The sequence below is a fragment of the Ascaphus truei genome, chromosome 2, assembly GCF_040206685.1.
Source record: "Ascaphus truei isolate aAscTru1 chromosome 2, aAscTru1.hap1, whole genome shotgun sequence".
In the NCBI taxonomy this organism is placed as follows: Eukaryota; Metazoa; Chordata; class Amphibia; order Anura; family Ascaphidae; genus Ascaphus; species Ascaphus truei.
Genome location: NC_134484.1, coordinates 273477346 through 273498144, shown reverse-complemented (window position 1 = coordinate 273498144; position 20799 = coordinate 273477346).

Sequence of the window (20799 nt, the reverse complement as noted above, 5' to 3'; positions counted from 1 at the left end):
GACGTCATGTCAAAAAAAAAAATTGAAGTCGGAACATGGTTTGAACAGCCAATCAGGTGGCTGTTAACCATTTTGAGGGTAAATGTGACGTCACAAGCCATATTTAAGGCCGTGACGCCTCATTTGAACCCAAGAAGCCGACAAGACAGCATCGGCTGGGATTTAACATGGGGTATTTTGGATTGACAGATGAAGAAAGAAGATAAAGAAGAACAAGAAATGGTGACAGATGAAGATAGAAGAAGGTGATTAAAGAAAGAAAAAAGAAGATTGGGGTACCTGATCCGGATCTTCATGGCGGATGCCATCCGATGCTGTTTGAGGCCTTCAAGGTACGTGAGCTTCCTGTTTCCCCGGGAGTCTGGGGGCCACCACTTCTAATGGTAAGTAATATATTCAATGTTTGTAAATGTCTCTTTTTACAGGTTTTTTTATTGGATGTGATTTTTTATTTTTTGGGGGAGGCACATTATGTGAAGGATTGGACTTCGGCTGAAGTGGATCCCAGTGGCAGGAACAGCAGGGAGCGAAGTCAGGAAACAAGCAGGGGTCCGAGGCAGGCGGCAGGTAGCGAAGTCAGGAAACAAGCAGAGGTCGGCAACGAGGAAACTGGAACAGGATGATAGCAATAGCTAGCACAGCAGTAAACACAGGAACCTTGCAGAAGCTAAGGAACCAGTATAAACAGGCAAAGAGGAACAGGAAAGGGAGGTTTATATAGGCAGGCTGGGAGGTGGAGCACAGGTGCAGAGGTGTCAGGTATCAGAGTCTGGAATGTTCCTTAGTTTAGCAGCAGCACTCCCGGTGGGCAAGTATAGGTACTGCAGGCTAGAACCAGACATTGAGAGTGGCAGCAGTCCCGGTGGCCAAGCATGGGAACAGCAGGCTAGAGAATATGACATTACTCCCCCCTCCCAAGAGCGTTCTCCGGACGATCCTTGCTAGGCTTATCTGGATATCTCCGGTGAAAAGCTTTGACTAGTCGCGGAGCATGTACAAAATCTTTGGGTTCCCAAGACCTTTCCTTTGGGCCATAGCCCCCCCAGTGAACCAGTTACTGTAGTTTCCCTCGGTGTAACCTGGAATCCAAAATTCTCTCCACAATGAATTCCTCTTCGTTATCCACGAGGATGGGTTCAGGGGGAGGAAGTCTCCGTCCAGGAAACGGATTCTCACGGAAAGGTTTCAGCAGAGAAGAATGAAACACAGGGTGTATTTTGATGGTCTCAGGAAGCTCTAATCTGAAGGACACTGGATTTATTAGTGCTGAGATGCGAAATGGCCCGATGTATTTTTGGCCCAATTTAATGGTTGGAACCTTTAGACGTAGATTTCTTGTAGAAAGCCAGACTTTATCCCCGACTTGAAATTCTGGGGAGGGTCTGCGGTGTTGGTCTGCTGCTCTTTTGTACTTTACTTGAGTCTCACGAAGTGTCTCTTTGAGGGTCTTCTGGATGTCTCGCAGAGTCTCCAGTTTCTCTGTAACTGCCGGAATGGGGCCCGAAGATGGAAAACGAGGAATAAAGGTTGGATGAAATCCATAATTTGAGAAAAATGGGCTCTTCTGAGTCAAAGAATGATGTGAATTGTTGTATGAAAACTCAGCTAATGGTAGGAAATCAATCCAGTCATCCTGGAGATGACAAACAAAACATCGTAAGTATTGTTCCAAAGTCTGATTGGTCCTTTCTGTCTGGCCATTGGATTGTGGATGATAGCCAGACGATACATTTAAACAAATTCCTAGAGAGGAACAGAAGGTCCTCCAAAATTTTGAAGTGAATTAAACCCCTCTATCGGATATGATCTCATCAGGAGCCCCGTGAAGCCAAAACACCTCTTTCACAATCAACTTGGCTGTCTGGTCTGCAGAAGGAAGATTCAGTGCTGCAATGAAGTGAGCCATCTTTGTAAGTCAATCCACCACTACCAGGATGGTATTATGTCCACTTGATCGGGGCAGGTCAACAATAAAATCCATTGATATGGCCCCCCAAGGACGAGTTGGAACCGGAAGGGGCTGCAGTAAACCCACAGGTGATGCTCGAGGGGTCTTGGTCCTAGCACAAGTCTCACAGGAGAGGACAAATTCTTTAACATCTTGTGCTAATTTAGGCCACCAAAAAGAGCGAGACAACAGTTCCTGTGTCTTGAGGACACCTGGGTGACCAGCGGGTCGGGAGTCGTGCATTAATTGGAGCACCTCTAATTTTACCTCCTTAGGGACGAACAGACGATCCTTATAGTTCCAGAGACCATCACATAGAAATAGTTCTGCTTCCGGAGGTGGGTTTTTAAGAAAAGAGTCATTTGAGTAGGCTCCCTTTATTCGTGTGAGGAGATCGGCGGAGAAAGTGACGCCCAAAAAATTTCTTTTTGGAAGAATAGTTTCTTCTTGCTCTTTGTCTGAACTAGGATTAGGAAAGGACCGTGACAAGGCGTCGGCTTTTCCATTCTTGGAGCCAGGGCGGTAGGAGATGTGGAACTGAAATCTTGCAAAGAAGAGAGCCCACCTGGCTTGTCGCGCAGACAGTCTCTTTGCGGATCAAATGAATTCTAAGTTCCTGTGATCCGTAAAGACCGTAATTGGGTGATTGGCCCCCTCCAGTAGATGTCTCCACTCAGAGAATGCAGCTTTTATAGCCAAGAGTTCCTTGTTTCCGATGTCATAATTTCGTTCAGCTCTTGACATTTGGTATGAATAAAAGGCACATGGATGAAGGAGCATCTTGGGTCCAATTCTTTGTGACAGAATGGCACCAACAGCGGAGTTGGATGCATCCACTTCCAAGATGAATGGTAATTCTGGATTTGGATGGATGAGGATAGGGGCAGATGTGAAGAGTGACTTCAATTGTTCGAATGCCGCATCCGCTTTAGGAGACCATTTGAAGGGGAATTCCTTCCGTGTGAGTTGGGTGATTGGGGCAATAATGCCAGAGAAATGTTTAATAAAACGTCTATAGAAATTGGCAAAACCCACAAATCTCTGAATGTCCTTTTCATTCCGAGGGATTGACCATTCCACCACGGCTTGAATCTTGCCTGGGTCCATACTGAAATCCTCGGGAGAGATGATGTAACCGAGAAATTGCATGTTGGTTTTTTCGAATTCGCATTTTTCTAACTTGATGTATAATTTGTAATTACGGAGACGCTCAAGGACAATTCTGACATGTCTCTGGTGATCCATGATGTTATCTGAGAAGACTAGGATGTCATCCAGGTATGCCACTATGAATTGGTCCAATAACTCTCGGAGGACATCATTGATTAAATGCTGGAAGGTAGCAGGGGCATTACAGAGTCCGAAAGGCATCACCAGATATTCATAGTGCCCATAACGGGTTCGGAAGGCTGTTTTCCATTAGTCACCGGGTCGAATGCGGACCAAATTATACGCTCCTCTGAGATATAATTTGGTAAAGATTTTGGCTGACCGAATTCTTTCCAATAGTTCAGGAATCAGAGGTAATGGGTACCTGTTCTTCACCGTTATCTTATTTAGTTCCCGATAGTCAATCTAGGGGCGTAGAGAACCGTCTTTCTTTCCCACAAAGAAGAGCGCAGCGCCTGCTGGAGAAGTAGAGGGTCGGATAAAACCCTTTGATAGGTTCTCCTGTAGGTAGTCATTGAGGTCCTTCAATTCCGGTTCTGAGAGGGAATAAATTCTTCCAAACGGAATAGCAGCACCCGGTAATAATTCAATGGGACAGTCATAAGAGTGATGTGGGGGAAGCGTATCCGCGTTCTTCTAGTCACACACATCTAAAAACTCAGAGTAAGGAGCCGGCAGAAGATTTTCTTGAGACGAGGAAATCTTATGTATTCCTACACACTCTAGTATAGGAGTTTTAGGTAGACAGGCTAGCTGACAGTGCTCCGAGGGAAACGTGAGTGTCTTGGTCTTCCAGTCGATTAGTGGGTTATGGATCATGAGCCATGGAATTCCCAGAATCACTGGAAACAAAGGTGATGGAATGAGACCAAATGAAATCTTCCCCTGGTGATTGGGCTCCATGATTAGTGTTAAGTTACTGGTTTCATGGGTAACAGGTCCAGAGCTCAAGGGAGAACCGTCAACGACTTCCATCCTTTCTAGTGATTCCTTGGCTACAAATGATACCGAATTGTTCTTGGCGAATTCTATGTCCATAAAATTCCCTGCCGCCCCTGAGTCGACCATTACTGTGGTTGAAAAATGATGTGTTCCTTCATCGATGATAATAGGAACCAGGAGGTGAGGGTGTAGCGAAGGAGGGTTATCTTTCCTTTGAGAAGCAGAGAGAACAGTTTTTGAAATAGCGTGCAGCTGATTTCTTCTAGGGCTCTGGAAAGAAGACCGCCTGGACTTGTTTGGGCAATCAGCGAGATAGTGCCCATCGTTTCCGCAATATAAACAGAGATCTTCTGTTCGGCGTCTATTCCTTTCCCCGGTTGAGATGGGTCCCCGCAGTGTATTTACTTGCATCGGCTCCTCCTCAGTCTCCCTGGAACGTCTTGGGGTACTGACATCTCTAAACCCGGGGTTGCTTGGCATGAACCCCTGTCTCTCCAATCGTCTTTCCGTAAGCCTGCGATCAATTTGGATGCATAAACGGACAAAGTCCTGAAATCTCTCTGGGGTCTCTACCCATGCTAGTTCGTCTTTAACTTGCTCCGAGAGACCCTGCCGAAAATGATATTTCTGCGCGGCCTCATTCCACTCAGTATCGTTAACCCATCTGCGGAATTCAGCGGCGTACTCAGCTGCCGAGCGTCTTCCTTGACGAAGATTGTTCAGAGTTGCCTCAGCGGTTGCACTACGATTTGAGTCATCAAAAATAAGACTCATGGCATCGATGAACTCCTCCAGGTCCCTTAGTAGTGGGCTATACTGTTCTAACATAGGGGAGACCCAAGCAAGGGCCTCATCCTTGAGCAGGGTTATGATCAGTCCAACCTGGGCTTCGTTGGTATTATAGATGGTAGGCTGAAGCTTGAACACATGTCTGCATTGATTAAGGAAATCCCGAAAAGATTGTCTTTTTCTTCCAAATTTTTCTGGAAGGGTTACACGGGGCGCGGTTTGCACAGTCAGAGTCTTTTGAACAGATGCGGTGATTAAAGCTGCACGTAGTTCACGGTTTTCAGCTTCTGCGGCGGCAGCTCGTTCCTCTGAGCGGAGGGCACATCCTTCCGCGCGGACGACACATTCTTCCCAGCGGGCATCACGTTCTACCTGGCGGGCATCCCGTTCTTTCTGGAGGGTATCCTGTTCTTCCACGTGACCAAGACATTTGATAAGGTGTCCTTGTTGTTCTTGGAAAACAACCATGATACGTTGTAAGTCCTGCAGTGTCCGAGCCTGGGCCAGGTCTGTTCCGGCGGAATCCATGGTAGGGCCTGTTTATTCTGTCAAGGATTGGACTTCGGCTGAAGTGGATCCCAGTGGCAGGAACAGCAGGGAGCGAAGTCAGGAAACAAGCAGGGGTCCGAGGCAGGCGGCAGGTAGCGAAGTCAGGAAACAAGCAGAGGTCAGCAACGAGGAAACTGGAACAGGATGATAGCAATAGCTAGCACAGCAGTAAACACAGGAACCTTGCAGAAGCTAAGGAACCAGTATAAACAGGCAAAGAGGAACAGGAAAGGGAGGTTTATATAGGCAGGCTGAGAGGTGGAGCACAGGTGCAGAGGTGTCAGGCATCAGAGTCTGGAATGTTCCTTAGTTTAGCAGCAGCACTCCCGGTTGGCAAGTATAGGTACTGCAGGCTAGAACCAGACATTGAGAGTTGCAGCAGTCCCGGTGGTAAAGCATGGTAACAGCAGGCTAGAGAATATGACACATTGACTGATAATATATTAATCTGTACCACTTTAGGGTACAGATTAATACATTATTATTACAATATTTGGGGGGCATTTCTGGCTTGGTATTGCTGTTGGTTTTTTTAATGTCAGTTTCTTATGTGGATGTCATTGTTTGTTTTTTTCATGCTTAATGTAATAAAATGTTTGCGATTGGTGTGCGTTTGTAGTTAATGTTGTATTATGTTAGCTAATACGTTTTATGGTTCTTTCAGAGATTGTTTGAATGTATTTATTTGTCTTTTAATGTTTACATTCATTAATGTTGTTGTAATTAATTGCTTTGATTGGTTAGTGTTACTATTCATTTTGAGTTGGTTTAGGAATTAATTGGTTTCATTGGTTAATGGTTTAATTAAATAATTGTTGATGTTGTTACTGCTTATATTGATTGGATTAGCTGGCTACTGTTTTTATTGACTTTATTTAGGTATGCTAATGCAGTGTTTAATAATGGGCAAATAATCTATTATCCATATCTGGATAATAGTTATTTTGCACATTATTGTACTGTATGTGTTAGGGCGGAGGGGGGGAGGGGGGTCGTGTATTGATGTTTGTTAATTATTTTTTTAATATACATTTTAATTATAGAGTAGATGTGCAGGGGGTCTACGGAGCTGACCCGCGTTGGTTTCAGGTCCGAGGACCCCCTACTTCAGGAGATACAGGCCCCATTATGGGGAGCCGGTATCCCCTGCACTTTCAAGCGTCCGCTTCACGTGACCGGGACATTAAATTCTGCAGGGGATACCGGCACCCCATAACGGGGCCTGTATCTCCTGAAGTAGGGGGTCCTCGGACCTGAAACCAATGCTGTTCATCTCCGGAGACCCCCTTCTCATGTACACTATAATTAAAATGTATTTATTTATTGTACGATCGCCTGTAACAGCCTTGCATGGAGATGGCAAATCTCCATGCAAATGTTACAAGCGGCTTTTTTTTCCTATCAGCTAGCGTACGTAAAGGTTAAGAACGCTAGCAGGGGGAAAATACATTGCACACACGATAAGCCAGTTTTGGGCACGTCCGATAAAAAATGGGCTGAGGGCCTTAGTGAATCGCTCGGAGCTTAGTGCATAGCACCCTAAAAGTGACTTAACGGAGTTTAGTGCATAGCCCCCTATGACACACACACACACACACATAAAGTACCGTTAATATTATGGGCCTCATGCAGTAAGCGGCGGAAAGGCACTTCTCATCCGTTTCCCGCCAAAAATGCCTACCCCTATTCAGTAAGGGGCGAGAAAGTGGCGAGAATAAAAAAAACGCTAGTTTTTTTGGCGTTTTTTTTTTTCCGCCATTGGCGGTGCGTGCACGCCATTTGAACATTCACGCCAAGCTATTCGCCATCTTGGCAAATGGTGGTGGCGCATTGATTCACCGCGGATTCGCCCATTCCTGCATACAGCGAGTGTAACACGCCAAAAACATGGCTAGTTCAAAAACTGGCGAATGCTTTTTTTCACTGCTTACTGCATAGTCCCCTATATCTGTTATATATATATATGTTATATACAGTATATATCTGTTATACTGTATATTCTGTATATACGTGTATACAGTAAAATATTGTTATCGCTGTATATTTATATAACTCTATTCTATACAGTATCTATCTATTATTATTGTTATCACTGTACAGTATATTTATATATCTCTATTCTATACATTATCTATTTTATCTATTATTATTGTGAGCTCTTCCAGCAGCAGCAGGAAAAAATCGTGGAGCACAACCAAGGAATGAAGCAGGGTAGACGTGATGTGGTGACTTCAATTTTTTTTATTCAAACAGACAGGTGTAGCTGGTGGATCATCTTTGACAAAGGCCCTAGGGCTGAAACGCGTCAGATGATCCACCAGCTAAACCTGTCTGTTTGCATAAAAAATTTAGAAGTCACCACATCACGTCTTCCCTGCTTCCTTCCTTGGTTGTGCTCCACGATTTTTTCCTGCTGCTGCTGGAAGAGCTCACATACTGCTGTTTGTTGGAGGCACACCGGTAACTGCTGCACACGGAGGGGAGCCCTGCGGGTCTCGTGACCGCCTCGCACCATACGGCTGACACGCCAGAGGCAGCGGTTCATCACTGAGACCAGAGATCAGCAGCTCAGCTGAGCAACGAAGCTCAATGATCCCCACCTAACGACACAAGAGAAGCACACCGCCGGTCGCGCGACCGCCCCACGTGACGCTGAGTCACGAGAGGGTTGGCGGTGCAACTACACAGTCACGGAGGACCTCAGCAAGGCATCATTTCTCCCCAAACCGTGAGTGCTTGCAACACTTGGTGCCCTGAGCATGGCCAGTTGCTTTTTCTATGGTACAGGTTAGATACTTATTCATTACCTGCAGCGGTTACTATACTGACTTTGATGCACCTGATAGGATAATTTATTATCCAGCTCCACTATCTATTATTATTGTTATTGCTGTATATTTATAGAACTCTATTCTTTACAGTATCTATCTATTATTATTGTTATTGCTTTATATTTATACAGTATAACTATTATATTAAAGTAATATATATATTTGGCCATACTGTAGGCCTGAGCATAAACTATGTACTGTACTGTACCTGTACTTGTGGCCTACTGTAACGTATTGTTGTTTTTCCTTTGAACTGTAGGGAGACAACTGTTCTGGTTGACCGAATAAGTGAAGAGGATGTTGAGAAAAGTGCCTTACGGGTCAAAGACACTTTGCAGAAAAATCACAATTTAACCGTATCAGAGACCAGCATTAAGAAGATGAGACGCAGAATTGGATGGAAATATGGACGTGTGAGGTAAGTACTGGACAGTACAGGAGGTGAAAAGTGTGGTTTAATAAACTGTACTGTACCTATAAAATTATTCCTTGTCATTACAGAGCGTACCCTATGATAAGGGACGACAACAAGATAAAGAGAGTGGTCCAGGCACAGGCATGAATCGACAGTGGCAAAACTTTTCAGGATGGCATCTTTACTGATGAGTCTACTGTATCTCTGGAGAGATTTGCCACCTTTGCATTCCACAAAAAAGGTTGCATATCTATGAAGCCGCATCCAAAACACCCAGTGAAGATGCATGTGTGGGGTGCCATCTCTAGGCGTGGACCAGGATGCATCGTCATCTTTGATGGTACAGTATAATAATGCACAAAGTCACATGCTGTAGCCTTAAGCACTGTACTGTACTACTGTAGTGTGCATTATTTTGAGCACTTGTCTTTTCTTGTTACAGGAATCATGAATAAAGCTTTTTTCCAAGAGCAAATAGTGCCTAAGATTGGGGAATACATCACACGTGAATTCCCAGATGGTCACCGTTTCTACCAGGACAACGATCCGAAGCACACCGTGTCAACTGCGTATATTCTTGCCTGCGGTATCAACTGGGTGAAGACGCCAGCGGAGTAAGTACGGTAACTGTGTCTCATTTTTTCCCACTGTTTACTGTGTATCTCTTTAACTAATTCTCCTTTTTTCCCCTCCAATGACAGATCGCCAGACTTCAATCCTATCGAAATGGTCTGGCATCAGCTGAAGGACCATATCCGAAAAGTGGTGAAACCCTCAAAAAAGGATGAGTTGGCGAATGGCATAATGAGTTTTGGGAACGATGTGCTCATCGTGGAACGATGTAATAAATATATCGGCCATATTGCGACTGTGTTGCCCATTGTGATAGTGCGTAATGGGGAAGCATCAGGAAGGTAGTATGGTAAGTACAGGCACACCAAGTACAGTATGATACAGGTAAGTATGGCACAGATTGTTTTACAGTATACAGCATGCACTTTACTGCATGAATTTTTAATTTTCAGAGAGAGCTGCACTACCAATCTTGTTACAAAGTATTTTACAGTACAGTAGTTCCAGTATACAGTAGTTTGACAGTAGTAACTGCATACAGTAGTCCAATATGGAGTAGTTATACTGTACACAATGCAATTATATGCACTTAACTGCACTCATTTTTTCTTTCCTTTTCAGAGACAGCTGGCTGCACTAAAAAAGGACGGGTGGGGGGAGGGGGAGGGGTTTTGGGGTATCATGTGTAAATTGTGTGAACTGTGTGTATAGTGTATCTACTGTACAGTCATGATTTACACAAAACCCCCCTCTCTCAATGAACTAAAGAATGCAATGTGGCCATGACGAACAAGAGAAAGACTAAAAATTTGTATTACTGTTTTTATTATTTAAATGTGCATTATTCATGATTATTTGTATTTTTCATTCTTCCATGATTATGCACCGGCCCTCAAATTTCAACTGACAGAAGAACTACAGTACACTACTGTACGTGTACAAAGAAGATAAACACTGAAAATGATTATTTGTATTTTTTATTCCTGATAAAATAAAATAAATATTTCATTACATTCACGATAATCATAATCTCATTTTTTTAAATTCACTGTGAATGTGTGTGGGGGGGGGGGGATTCTTCAAGAAGGCTTATATTTTTATTTATTGGTTACATTTTTATTCATTGACTAATCAGATTAACATATATTCAATTCGAGAAGGGTTTATCACAAGTGCGCATGAGTTACCGTAAACAAAGCCTCAAAGGGTTGGGGAGGATGGGGGTGGATGGATGAGTCATCATAATGGATTAGCATGATGGATTAGCCAAGCATTTGCAAATGAACGGTTTGCGAGAGGTGTCGATAAGAAGTTGAAATCCTTGAGCCTTGTGTGTGACTTGAACTTCAACACAAATTTGAAGTAATACACGCATGCGCATTAATCATCAACTATGTCGCTTCCCAAAGAGGATTACACGCAGGCGCAGAGATGTGGCACCGGCTCGGGACTATTAAAGCACAAAACCAAGCATTTGCAAATGAATGGTTTGCGAGAGGTGTGAATAAGAAGTTGAAATCCTTGAGCCTTGTGTGTGTCTGCGGGGGGAGAGGGGTAAAGCTGCATGAAGGATTAGCTGTCCTGTAGTTCAAAGACATATTTCCAACTGGTCATCATAATGTTTTGATCCCCACACCCCCAAATTAATAATAATCACATAAATCATGTGAATGATCAGTGTCGCATTAAAAAGCTACAGTACTGATAGAATATCAGAATAACAAGAATTTTTATGCAGGCACACTAGTCTGGAAACGAAACAAAAATATATTTTTTTTTTTTTCCAGACTTGAACTTCCACACGAATGTGAAGATATACACGCATGCTCATTAATCATCAACTTGGTCCCTTCCCAAAGAGGATTACACGCAGGCGCAGAGATGTGACACCAGGCTCGGCTCGGGACGATTAAAAGCACAAAGCCAAGAGAGGCGCATGCGCAACGGCTAGGTGTATGGATGTCTAAGTAAGAGGCTCCGTCCCTGTCGGCAACTAATCTATGTACATACAGCACAAAAACCAGGAAAATAACAGTGAAAAACAGAAATTCAGTCGCCGGAGCCCCTAAGGATGCCAAAGAGAGCGGTATCTCGAAAGAGAACATCGGTGGACACTGATTATTTCCAGAAAGGAGAGCCGCCACGAGTGAGTGCAGGGGAGGAAAGCAGTCAAATGGCGGGCTTCGACTCAGAGAGTGACAGATCCACAAGCAGACCCGCGAGTATAGCGGAAGCTACGGGTCAAGACTGGGTCACAAGAAAGGACATGAAAGTGTTCTGCTTGGAGATGAAGACCTTTTTCCAGAAAGAGCTCTGGGAACTTAGGAAAGCCATAGACAGTTTAGGTGACAGAACCAACACACTGGAAAATAAAGTGGATGCAAATACTAGAGCCATCCAAAAAAATGAGAAATCCTCTGCCCAACTCTATAAAATAATTCAGGACATAAATGACAGGCAGGAAGACTCAGAAAACCGCGACCGGCGCAATAATATCCACCTGCGGGGGGTCCCGGAGTCGGTGTTGGATCCAGAGGAATTTACCTCCAACTGGCTGCTGCATATGCTACCAGACAAGACTGAAATGGAGCTTCAAATTGACAGATGTCACCGAGCATTGCGATCCAAACCGCAACATGGGGACCCGCCGAGGGACATAATCATAAGGCTACACTACTTTAAAATAAAGGAAAGCATATGCCAAATCACCAGAGCGGCTAAATCCCTGGAATTCGAGGGAGTGAAACTCCAGGTGTTTCAGGACCTTGCCCCGGCAACCCTGTCAAAGAGGAGAGCCCTGTCATCAATTACCAAAGCCCTACGCAATAATGGGATCTGGTATAGATGGCTGTTCCCATTTGGATTAATGGTGTTAAAAAATGGGGTAGCATTCACTCTAAAACATGTGGAGTGGGAAGCTGAGTTTCTGAAAAAAATTGGCCTACCTGTCTCTTCCTCGGTCCTGAGCAGCAGCTCCCAGCCGAGGATCCAGCTCCGGAGGCGTCATGGCAGCGTGTGGAGCCGCCGAGGAGCAAACACAGGGCTTAAGTGTTTCTCCGGTGTTAATCATCCCCAAGTTAGGACTTAAAGGAGCCATCCCCGGCTCTGAGTTCCATATGAGTCGGGCGGTGAGTAGTTGGTCCCTCTGGTGGCGCAAGGTGCATCACGGCCATCTTGATTCTTCCTGGAGGAGTGTGATAATGAAGAAGTCCCCTGGTGGCGGGAAGATGCATCGAGGCCATCTTGGTAGCAGCAGAAGGAGAGTTGAGTGAAGGGGACCCCTGGTGGCGTGAGGGGGCATGGCAGCCTTGTTAGATCACAATGAGGGAATGGCTGGGAGAGACCCCTGGTGGCAGAAGAGGGCACTGAGTCCAGCTGGCCTCTATTATCTCACCGACGGGGGCTCAGACGGGAGCAGGAGGTCCACCGGCGGAAAACAGTGGAGAACCGCAGGATCCGACTGGGTCATGGCTGCCCTAAAATTTAATAAGTATCCAACTCATAAAGGGGGGGGGGAAGGGGGGCCTTCTCGCTGGAGAAAAGGTAGGGGAGGAAAGCTGGGGGAGAATAGGAGGGAGAAGGGATAGAAGCATCCCCTCGGTAGGGTAGGATATGGTGGAGATCAACCAAGCAGGAGAGCTTAAAATCCAGCCCCACAGAGGAGCTAAGGGGCAACGAGGGAAGAAGGAGGAGACTTGAGAAGGGACAGGGACGTAGAGGAAAAATGGATAGGCTTAGAGAGGGGTTAGGGACTTAGATATGAGGGTAAGAATTAGGGGGGACCTCCATGTCTTTTATGGTCCAGATGATTAATCTTTCTCTCCACTTACCTGCAGTCGATGTCCATAGGGGAGCCGACAGGGAGATGCTCGTCCGCAATGTATAGGGGGGAGTATGGCGAGAGTGCGGTCGCTATGTACCTTCGCTGAAGCGGGTTCGTGGACAACTCTCAAGCTGTAAAGATCCCGCCAGGAAGAAAAGCCCCCATACAGGAGATAAGGATGATGGTGGAGGGTGGGTGGGGGGAAAGGGGAGGGGGGAGGGGGTCAGGGTTGGCGGCCATAATAAACAAGGGACTCATGCGGAGGGGAGAGGGTGTTAAAGGACTGTGGCCTAGAAGGAAATAGGTTAGAAGTTCAGCCAACACAAAATATAACGTGTTTAGGAGGGAGGGAGCCTTGAGTGGATCGGGCATCGGAGCGGGGGGAGGGTTGACCGCACTAGACTCTGCCGCAGAGCTGAAGATCACACAGAGCACGAAGGGTTGGGGTGAATGGAAGTCCGGGGATGGTTGCTAAGATTCGTTCAGGTTCACTGTAAATATGTTAAGACTTGTACCCACACTGGTTTATTCATGTATATAGTTTGTATGAAGAAGTTCAATAAAATTCTTAGATGGAAGGTGCCGGCTTAGGGACCACTTTGGTCGGCTGCCTGCGTCTCGGGTTGTGCACTGAGGTGTGTCACCTTCTTGCACAGACAAGTCCCTCGGGTACCCAACTACCGATTGTGGTAGGGGATCAGGGGTCCCTCCTGGACTTCCCGAGACACATGGTAGGCCCTTGGGCAAAGGGACCATTGTTGACCATGGTCAGCCTTGGCCCCTCAATTGTATTGATCTTACCTTACCTCTTTACCCTCTCCCACCCCATCCCTTCCCCTATGGTGTGGGGTCTGGCCCCGGTCTGGGTAAATAGACCAGGGGAGCCCTTGGTAAAAAGGTTCTACATTAGGGTAATGGTATATAGTAACAAACAAGAAGACGCACAATGTCGATGATTATAGTATCCCACAATACTAAGGGTTTGAACAGTCCGGGCAAACGTAGAGTGGCTATGGCGGACTATAAGCGTAAGCAGGCCGACGTGGTGCTACTCCAGGAGACTCATTTTAGCACTAAAAGCGCCCCCAAATATTGGGATAAGAGCTTCAAAAGGTTTTATCTATCTTCCGCAAAGAATGAAAAAAAGAGAGGGGTTGCAATCCTGCTTCATAATAATCTTCCCTTCATAGAAGAGGTGGTTAAGAGAGATGGGGACGGCAGGTTTCTAGTGATAGTGGGAACAATACAAGCCCAGCCAATAACGTTGGCAACAGTTTATGCCCCTTGTGAGCAGGATCCTTCTTTTTTTAAGAAGCTCTTTCATACATTAAGAATGGTTGCTAGAGGAGATATAATACTGGCAGGAGATTTTAATGTTGCGGTTAATCCAAAATTGGACAGATCGGGCCCCTACAAACCCAACAAGAGAAGTTGCATAGAAGCCTTGCAGGGAGGGCTGGCTGATAGCCAACTTGTAGACATCTGGAGGCATCCGTTAGAAAGGGACTATACTTTCTTCTCCCACCCCCATACCACCTACAGCAGAATCGATTACTTCTTTGTTTCTAGCAGACTGGTCCCGAAGATCCCCCACTAAGGGATCCATGATATTTCATGGTCGGATCATGCACCTATAGAGCTACAGTGCACACAAAAATTCCTGGACAGACCGGGAGCAAACTGGAAACTTAATGAATCACTATAAAAGTTTCCAGAGTTGGAACAATTAATTGGTAGGGAAATTGATCAATTTTTCAAAATTAATACTGGTAGTGTCCAGTCCCATTCAGTTTTGTGGGAAGCGCACAAAGCAACACTGAGAGGGATCCTAATTAAGCTGGCGGTAAAAAGAAAAAGGGAGAGAAACGAGAAAATTATCACCTTGCAATCTAAACTACGGGAACAGTTAAACAAACATAAGCAAGGTCATAATTCGGCTCTCCTCAAAGAAATACATAACACTAGAATTGAACTCAATCTAGTCTTAACATCCCAGACAGACAATACACTGAGTTTGTCCAAGAGGCTATTTTATGAAAAAGCAAACAAACCAGACACCTTGCTGGCTAACAAATTGAGGAATAGGCATCCAAATTATAGCATCCGGGGGCTAAGGCTAAAAACGGGGGCCACGACAGCCAATCCAAAACTTATAGTGGAGGAATTCAGGAGCTTTTATGAGGATCTCTATAATGGGGAAAAGGTGGCACATAATGGTAAAACGAAAAGAGCTCTGAGGGATTTCCTGAAGAGCTCGCATCTACCAAGACTGAGTGGTTCGGAGAGGGAAATATTGGGGCTAATTTTACCCCAGAGGAGCTTACCCAGGTCATTCAAGACCTCAAACCATCAAAGGCACCTGGGCCTGATGGTTTCTCAAATCTCTATTATAAAAAATATATTAAGCTTCTAGCTCCACATCTCCTCAGAATGTTTAATGCGGTGCTAGAAGGAGCCGCGTTCCCGGAACAGATGCTCCAAGCGTCCATTTCAGTAATATACAAGCCTGGTAAAGACCCATTAGATTGTTCAAGCTACAGGCCTATTTCACTAATTAATACCGATATCAACATTTTTGCCAAACTTCTGGCCAACAGATTAAGTCACATCCTGCCCAGACTCATACACCCAGATCAAGTCGGGTTCATTAAGGGTCGACAAACTACAGATAACACACGGTGGATTATTGATCTGATAGATATAGCCAATTCACGTAAGATCCCACTTATGGTGCTGAGTCTGGATGCAGAAAAATCTTTTAACATGATTGACTGGCCTTATCTAACAGCCACGCTTGGAGCGTTTGGATTCGGGGAGCGAGTGAGTAATGCGATCCTGTCATTATATCGAGGTCTGGCTGCAAAAGTAGTACACCAGGGTTTCCCATCGGATCTCTTTAAAATTAAAAGTGGCACTCGACAGGGGTGTCCGTTATCGCCCCTTTTATTTGCATTGTGCATGGAACACTTAGCAGCCCAAATTAGAAATAACCCAGATGTGATGTGAATTGAGACCGGCACGCAAACTCACAAAGTTGCACACTATGCGGATGATGTGTTGTTGACGATCTCAAATCCTCTTACTTCCTTACCGAACCTCTTCAACTTGTTAGGGAAATTTAATAACATATCAGGCTTTAAGATTAACCAATCCAAGTCTGAAGCTCTGAATATAAGCCTCCCGAAAGAGACAGAAAAGTTGATTCAGATCAACTTCAATTTTAATTGGCCAAAACAAGGAGTGAAATATTTAGGAGTGCTCATTCCCAAGGACTACAAAGGTATCTATCAAGCAAATTATCCCAAGCTGATCCGTGCTCTGAAGGAAGACATTAGGAATTGGGCAGCCTTTAAAATATCTTGGATAGGTAAGATATATAGCGTAAAGATGAATCTCCTCCCATGCATCCTCTATTTGTTTCAGACACTACTGGTGCCACTTAGACTGAAGGACATACTCTCACTTCAGTCTGCTATAACCCAATTTATATGGGGAGGGAAAAAGCCGAGAGTAAAGGATATGATTATAAAAAAAACAACATTGGCGGGGGGGCTGGCGGTACCTTGTTTGTTGTCCTACTACAAAGCAGCACAATTATGCCAAATTTCCCAATGGCACACAAGCCCTGATTCGAAGACATGGGTAGCATTGGAGAGTGAAGCTTGCTCCCCATTGGAGTTGGTTGAAAAGCCTAATTTGGTTACCCAAAACAGCCTCAAAGCTGATAAACAAGCCGCTGGCCTCAATGGCTAACTCGCTGGCTATCTGGGAGGCCAACAAATTTAAGTGCACACTTTCCTCTAGAGGTTCGTTGATGACCCCTTTATGGGGCAACCCGGATTTTGCTCCAGGCCTGACCAGAAAGGAATTTACAATTTGGAAACAATTGGGTATACATACTGTAGACTCCGAGATATAGAGGGGAGAAAAGATATTAAGTTGAAACAGTTGGAAAAGCAGGCACCAGTAACTCAGGAAACAAAAAATGAAGGATATCCAAGGGAGCGTGTGCCCATTAAAAAATGAATTTAATGGAAACTACAAAAAAACAGCAGCATTACGGGGTACAGAGCCCCCCACCAATGCGTTTCGAGTGCAAGCTCTTTTTCAAGGTGACTATAAGGGTACTCACCTAGCTGTTTAAATACCCGAAGAGCGCGCCGCTGTCCACTCGCCGCTCACTTCCTGAAACTCTCAGTAGTGACGTCGGCGCGATGACGTCAGCGCGCAACGTGGGGAATACAAAAAGGCTCAAACTTTATTAACAACAGTACAAAAAAACAATTGTAATTCTAGAAATACTAGAAATACAGATACAGTACGAGTACCTGATATATCTTTCAACAGTGAAAAACACTGAAAAAGTAAAGAAAATTCATAATTAAAAGGAAACATCATAAAAGAAACTATGAATATTTCTATTAAAGGAAAGAACATATCTAACAAACGGATGGACTAGATGGTAAATATATTAGTGTACAGTATATCCATACATAATTGTATAAATCAAAACTGTTGTGGATATGCACATAGACATATTAAACGTCATCATCCATTTGAAAAAATGAAAAAGTAGTATAATGAGCTGTAGCATGTTTGGAAGTGACTAAACTGGGGCCAACAATTACATTTAGAAAACGAAACAATTATTATATGATTTTATTATAAATTTGTTGAACTATTGTGAGGGAGACAAAGATATGCTAGAACTATAATAATATAAATATTCTGAGTTATCGATGATAGATGAAAATGCAGGCAATGTGCAAAAATAGATGGAAATGCAGGCAATATGCAAAAATAGGGAAACTTCATACAGATTTTAAGGAATTAACCAAACAATTCAATTGTTAAAATAAATGAAAATGTATAACAATTAATCATTAATCGTTGATCAATGTAGATAAGGTGCCAAGTCCCAGTCAGAGTTTAGGCCATGGGGGATTCTTGTTTTTAACGTAAATATCCAATAGAGCTCACGCTTATCTAGGAGTTCAACCCTATTGCCACCTCTGATGGCACATGGCACTTGCTCTATCCCCATGTAGGTAAATGTATCAATATTTCCCAATCTACAGTTAGTAAAATGTTGTGACACCGGGTGGATGAGATCTCCTTTTCTAATGAGTCTCATATGCTCCCTGATACGTACCTTCAGGGCACGTGTAGTACAGCCCACATACTGTTTACCACATCCGCAATTCAAGACATAAATCAAGAATGTGGTATCACAGTTAATGAATGACGTAACAGGGAACTCACACCCAGTGATAAAGGATGTAAATGATGAACTTGGAAGCATATATCTACATGAGATGCATTTGAGACATTTGAAGCTTCCTTTGGGTAACCGTCTAGTACTATTATTTTGTTTACTAGAAAAAAGACTAAGGGAGACTGAATTAGCAATGGTTCTGGCCTTCTTAAAAACAAATTGGGGACCTTCCGCATATACATGTTTCAAAAGAGAATCTCCCAAAAGTATGTCCCAGTGTTTTTTAATATGTTTAATTTGACCTATTTGAGTGTTGTAATGAGTAATAAATAAGGGCTGATTAATAGCCCTTACTGTATGTCATGATTGGGAGGCTTATTCCTTTGTTTTAGAAGTAACTCTTCCCTGGTAATTTTATTCACTTCCTCTAAGGATTTTTTTAGATCTATGGGTAAGTAGCCCCTATCTTGAAACCTTAAAAGGAGTTCATTAGATTGTTTAACAAAGTCTTCATTGTTGGAGCAAATTCTTTTTAACCTTATTAACTGTCCCTTTGGAATATTTCTCAAAAGGGATTTGGGATGGCAGCTGTCAGCTCTAAGAAAATTGTTGCATGAATTTGGTTTTCTATAAACATCGGAACTAATAAACATATTAATATCAATAAATAATAACACGTCCCGATATTGTATGTGATGAAAATTATATGTGTGAGTGAAGTGTAAGTTTAAATTATTGTTATTAAGGTAATCTATAAATAATAACAGTGAATCTACACCCCCGTGCCAAATAAAAATAACGCTTATAAAAGGTGATAAACTGTCGAAAGGGGTTTCTATCGCCAAACACGTGGTCCGACTCCCACAAACCTAAAAATAGATTTGCATAAGAGGGGGCAAAACTTGTGCCCATAGCGTAATAAAGTAATTATGTGTAAGAAGAAAGTGAATACAATCCAAAATAAAAGTGCTCTGTACAAGTGATAAAGTGGAGGGTTCAAGAAAATGTCTGACAGCTGCCATCCCCTGCTGATGGTCTATAACCGTATACAGGGATGTAATGTCCAACGTTACCCATATGAAACCCTTTTGCCAAGTAATGGAATCCAACTGTTCTAATAGGTCACTTCTATCTCTAATGTAAGAGGGAAGTTCTCTTACGAAGCTCTGTAAGTAACGATCCACATATCTGGAAACACCATCTCACAAAGATCCAATACTCGAGACTATTGGCCTCCCAGGTGGGGAGAACAATGTCTTATGGATCTTTGGGAGATGGTGAAAGATAGAGACTGTAGGGTATGGTTGGAATAAATAAAAAAATATTGATACATTTACCTACATGGGGATAGAGCAAGTGCCAAGTCCCATCAGAGGTGGCAATAGGGTTGAACTCCTAGATAAGCGTGAGCTCTATTGGATATTTATGTTAAAAACAAGAATCCCCCATGGCCTAAACTCTGACTGGGACTTGGCACTTTATCTACATTGATCAACGATTAATGATTAATTGTTATACATTTTCATTTATTTTAACAATTGAATTGTTTGGTTAATTCCTTAAAATCTGTATGAAGTTTCCCTATTTTTGCATATTGCCTGCATTTCCATCTATTTTTGCACATTGCCTGTATTTTCATCTATCATCTATCATAAATATGCTACATCTATATTGTTCCATTGATAACTCAGAATATTTATATTATTATACAGTAGTTCTAGCATATCTTTGTCTCCCTCACAATAGTTCAACAAATTTATAATAAAATCATATAATAATTAAAAACTAATTAATTAAGACGTGATAACTGTCTATGATCAATTGTTTCATTTTCTAAATTTATTGTTGGCCCCAGTTTAGTCACTTCCAAACATGCTACAGCTCATTATACTACTTTTTCATTTTTTCAAATGGATGATGACGTTTAATATGTCTATGTGCATATCCACAACAGTTTTGATTTATACAATTATGTATGGATATGCACTAATATATTTACCATCTAGTCCATCCGTTTCTTAGGTATGTTCTTTCCTTTAATAGAAATATTCATAGTTTCTTTTATGATGTTTCCTTTTAATTATGAATTTTCTTTACTTTTTCAGTGTTTTTCACTGTTGAAAGATATATCAGGTACTCGTATCTGTATTTCTAGTATTTCTAGTATTACAATTGTTTTTTTGTACTGTTGTTAATAAAGTTTGAGCTTTTTGTATTCCCCACGTTGCGCGCTGATGTCATCGCGCCAACGTCACTACTGAGAGTTTCAGGAAGTGAGCGGCGAGTGGACAGCGGCGCGCTCTTTGGGTATATAAACAGCTAGGTGAGTACCCTTATAGTCACCTTGAAAAAGAGCTTGTGCTCAAAACACGTTAGTGGGGGGCTCTGTACCCCGTAATGCTGCTGTTTTTTTGTAGTTTCCATTAAATTCATTTTTTAATGGGCACACGCTCCCTTGGATATCCTTCATTTTTTGTTTCCTGAGTTACTGGTGCCTGCTTTTTCCTACGGTTTCTCCTGCCAGCATCCCTGAAAAAACGGAAG